At 36.2% G+C, this 5,176-nt stretch overlaps 1 long non-coding RNA gene across 1 annotated transcript; it reads right to left on the reverse strand.

Annotated features, from left to right (window-relative positions):
* Positions 1 to 1,636: 1,636 nt before the first annotated feature.
* Positions 1,637 to 2,430, reverse strand: LOC133819299 (uncharacterized). Its single transcript, XR_009886309.1, has 2 exons — positions 1,897 to 2,430; positions 1,637 to 1,785 (listed from the first exon to the last, which is right to left on the reverse strand). It is a non-coding gene; the product is annotated as an uncharacterized LOC133819299 (long non-coding RNA).
* Between the last annotated feature and the right edge of the window lie 2,746 nt (positions 2,431 to 5,176).

The following is a 5,176-nucleotide window of genomic DNA, read 5'->3' on the forward strand; positions in this document are numbered from 1 at the left end:
ATAAGAAAACTAATAAAGTATATATTAAAAGGGTGGTGACAATTGAATTTTTTTTTATGGCAAATTACCCCACATCTTTAAATGTATAACAAAAAATTGTGCTAATCGGTTAATTATCGTAAATATGCGTGTTGTTATATTTTCATATAAAAATTTCCTATTTACTACAACTAAAAAAAAGGTTTAGGCATAGAAACTTTTATTTTTCCATATATGCTTAAAACAAATTAAACATTTACATTATTTTTCATTAATTTCAAAATCAGCCACTAATTTCGTAATATGTATACTAAAGATCATGAAATTGATGAATTTCGTTTTCGAAAATAATCAATGGGAGAGAGTGAACCCCCTATAATTGTGATAACATATTGCGTAATATACTCAGACTAAATCGAGAGAATCAAAACACCGTTATTTTCCAGTTTCTGTCATTGATCGTATGTGTTTATGATTTTCATATGTACCGTAGTTCTTTCGTTCTCTGAAAATGTAAACACATCAGACTTCAACTGTCATGACCCGAGCCCTAGGCTGTGGCAGATTTGTAATATCCATAACTTGGGTGGTCAAAGGTCAAACTTTGACCCTCGGTGGAAAATAGTCTTTATAAATGATCCTTTAATTTATATTAAATATTACTATAATTATAAGTCGAAATAATGGAATAACTCCTATGATTATATATGAAAATATTACGGATAAAAGTAGGATCATTTATCTTAATACATAGAATAATAATATCCCCACAGTTATGTAGTCACCAAACAGTAAAATTTAATAAGTCATAAACTACCCAAAATAATACTTGGCATCCACCATTCCTCATTTCTAACTAGGACATAGCTAATTTAGATGTACAGGCCGATAGGTTCCAAATTAAATACATAAAATGTTCAAAAGATAGGACTATGGCACTAAACACATTGGCTTCAGCAATAATTCACATTTTTCCACGTTCGCGTCACTAGGCTCCTGGAATGGGAGAGATAGGGGTGAGCTTATAAAGCCCAGTAGGAAAGCAACTAACAACATAAGACTCAAAAGTTCAATAAAAACCCCTGCATGGTTAGCTTTTTAAAACAAAACACATATCATCATGTATAAACCAAAATAGAGAAACCACAAATAATCATAAGAGCATAGCTACAAGTGCACATCACACCGTCCACTAGATCCCTAGTTCTCGTTACCCACCATAGAAAATCCGACATCCTAAACCGGGTAGCCGGACCTGATAACCACCACAATGGGGAGGCTCAGAACACTTCCTGTAGACAGATGCTAGGTCTTTACACCTACAGGTGAGTGGACACCTGATCTACCTATGATGATACAGAGACTAGGTCGTGAAACAACAACGTGCACCAATCATGATCACTATGGCTCTCATCGGTATAATCAAATGCAGGTAAACATGAAAAGAAATAAACATATTCCATTTATATTTTAGAAAATTGGGCAGCATAACAACTACATTTGAATAAACCCAAAAATCATAACCTGCATAAATAAGTGAACAAAAATATATATTTGGCACTCAGTGCCCTCAGAACAGATCAGAAAACATGTAGGTTAAGTTTTTCAATTTTTCAAACATTTTATAAATATCGAAATTGGAATATGTTGAATGCAATTTGATACGAGTAAAATAAGTCCAATAGTCTAGTTGAGTCCCTACCTCTTTAGATACCTCCTTAGAATTTAATCCGAGCCCAAAGCAACGCTCCTAAGCTTATCGATGATCTTAGAATGATTTAGTCCGATTTTAATATCACGTTTTTCCTACGTGCACCAAATGAGCAAACAATTATCATCATAGCATTCCTTATTCAAAATCGTGTCCAATGACATATAATATGACCATATATAAAATTTCAAGTTTCGGAACCTCACCCAAGCGGTGCACAATAGCGGTTGGTGGCGGTACCGGAAACGTCAACGAATATATGCATGGCATATATCAAAACGATCATCCCGATGAGTACATCACGAAAGTACAGCTCCTTCGCCCAAATGACCTCCGGTGTCACCGTAAAACGCTTCCAAAGGGCAGAGATACCCAAAATCTTGCCGGAGAAAAACGGCGAGTTGACCGGAATGACTTAGTGGGTTTTGTTCCTCTCTTCACGCTGGTTCCAAAGGTACCAACCACTTGCCGAGTGGTGGTCGGAGTTGGCTGGAAAACACAGTCAAAGTTGACGGACCAAAACTTTGATTGGCGATTCCGAACGATTAACGGCGAGTTGGGCGGTGCCGCTTGGCAGTTGAGGTCGCCGGAGCAAGGCGAAACCGATGAGCTGCCGCGCGTCAAAAATGGTGGCCGGTGGTGGTTGGGTCTGGTGTCTTGCCACCGGTTGCCGAGAGAAGAAGAAGAAGAAGAAGAAGAAGAAGAAGAAGAAGGAGAAGAGAGTGCTCGGGAAGGAAAAGGAAAAAGAAAGAAAAAGAAAAGAAAAGAAAAAAAAATATGCTTATTTTTAAAACAAGTGGGTCCCACCACTTAAATAATATATATATTCTTTTTTTTTTTTTTCTTTTCTGAGTCTTCACATCAACGATGTGTGTAATGACGCAGTAAATCCAACAGTGTTACTGTAATGCGTAATTTTTGTCCCACCGGTGAAGATTTTTGACTGACCAGTAAAATGTTATGGCCGACCAGTGGAGTATTTTGACCGAGCAGTCATTTGTTTTGCCCGACAATAAAGTGTTTCGCTACACCAGAGATATGTCATGCTAGACCAGAGATGTGTCATTTACTGACCAAAGATGTGTCATGGTAGAGCAGAGGTGTGCTAGAAGAGTGCTTTGCCTATACCGACCAGAGGTGTGCTAGATGTGTGCTAGAGGTGTGCTTTGCCTATGCCGATGAGAGGTGATTGCCTATGTCGACCGGTGAGTTGTCTTGGCCAATACATATACCAATATGCCCAATATTTGTTATATTATTTTATAATATAATGTAAAATTATATTATATTATAATATAATGTTTTAGATTAAATAAATGTGACAAAGTGTGTCACATATTGTAACATATAATAGAGAGTTACAATATTTAGATATATGAGATATATCCAAATAATGTAACATATTTGGTGTTACAAATTTGTAACTTCCAAATATTACCCTTTATTGTGTAAGATTGTTGTTACACAATATTGAGATGAATTTCATAAAGCCATATGAGATATGGCTGTTAGAGATATGATTTGAACCTCAATAATGTGTTTTGAGAGTTACAAAATCATTTGGGAGGGTTTGGAACCGTTTGGAAAAACAGCACAATTTTTTGTGCTGAAATTGGTCAGTGGCCGCGGCCACCAACATTCAGTGGGCGCGGCCTGTGGGTCAGAGACCAGTGGCCGCGGCCACTAATGTCCCTGGCCGTGGCCATAGGCCAAAAACTGACCAAATTTTTAGTTTTTTCAATATTTGTTGAACGGCTCAAAAAACCCAAATAACTCCCAAATCTCTTTTTTAATTCCATATTAATCCAATTAAACATTGGTAACAGCCATGGCGGTTGGTGGAATTTGAAATTCAAAGGGTATCTCTAAACTCTATAAATAGGAGCCTATAGCTCACTTGAAAGACACAACTTTTCTATCCACTAGAGCACTTGGCTAGAAACACCTTGAGGCTTGATAATTCTAGAAAGTTTTTCCAATATCTGAGAGAGATCCCTTAGTGCTTGAGTTAGGGGGAAATAAGCTTTTGGACAAATATTTTAAACCTTGTTCAAGTTGGTGATCCCCAATCCTCTTCACTTAGGTTGTGTAAGTGAGAGTTTGATTGTGTTTCTGTTCTTCTTTTTATTCTATTGCTTTTCTTCTTATTCTCTTGTTCTATTTACTTGTATATTTTGTTTAAGAGTTGTAATATTTTCATTTAATCTAAACACTTTATTTTACTTGTAATATTTTGCTTAGAGTTGTATTCTCACTATTCTCTTCTTCATCATCATCTTCTTCCTTTCTTTAGTTTATTTGTATTTTCTGTAACCTTATTTAATCAATCTATATTTACTTGTAATATTATTGCATAGAGTTGTAATATTATAATTATTTCCATTGAGGCAAAACAATATTCATGCAAAATAAAAAGCTCATGCAAAAATTAACTACTAAATGGTAATGTGGTGTGTCATTCAATAATTAATACATTTAAAAAAAAATATTTATATTAAAAATTTGCCACCATATTATATTCATTTCTTATACAGCATAAAAAAAATATAACAACTTCAGTTTTTGTTACGTTATTTTATTATACATTTGTCTAAGTCAATTATAATAGTTACTTAGTAGCAGTCAAATAGTTACGTGTCCACAATCGTAAATAAGTCTCAACTCTTACCTATATTTACTATAAAATCCTCAACTGTACTATTTATTGGACCTAAAATTACCCTTCTACCCCCCACTTACTAAAACAGTGCCAACTAAAAAATCACAACCGGTTATACAACTGGTTATATCAAGTCATAATACTCAAAAGTAAACACTTTTATACCAATGTAACTGTAACGCCCCAACTCCTGGGACCGTTACGGTGTGCCTTGTAAACAGTGCTAAACTCGCTAATCGAGTCATTTGGCCAAAACGTGATCTAAGTATGATTAGCGGTTTAGGGTTTAAACATTTTGGTTATGATGTAACGTTTCACTAGAACGTTTAATATATACATTGGGATCCCGAAAGTACCACTCAGAGTTTATTACAGAAAATATTTACAACAGGCCGTTCTAAGCGGCAAAACAGGGTTCAACCCTAGTTTCACTTTAAACCTCGGCCGTGGTGGTCGAGCAGCTGCATATGTACACATCATCACCTAAGCTCTTCAACTCAAGGATGACCCAGCTTCCTCTTGCCTTTACCTGCACCACAAAGCACCCGTGAGCCGAAGCCCAGCAAGAAAACATAACACTTTATATTAACATTATCAAATGATTATCATTACAATCACACGGAGCTTAAAGCTTCCAAACCAATGAGCGCACATCACATGATTCAAGAGGGAGAGTGGCTGCTAGGTAAGCCACTAGCCTCCAAGTACTTATTTCATTCATCGACCCTCGAGGTCGGTTTGGCATTAATGCTCTTTGAGTCATTCAATGCTAATGGTCGATTAGATCTAATCTCCGTTGGCTTGCATGAACCACGCTAAGGCCGTTC

The sequence above is a fragment of the Humulus lupulus genome, chromosome 1 (assembly GCF_963169125.1).
Source record: "Humulus lupulus chromosome 1, drHumLupu1.1, whole genome shotgun sequence".
NCBI classification, from domain to species: domain Eukaryota; kingdom Viridiplantae; phylum Streptophyta; class Magnoliopsida; order Rosales; family Cannabaceae; genus Humulus; species Humulus lupulus.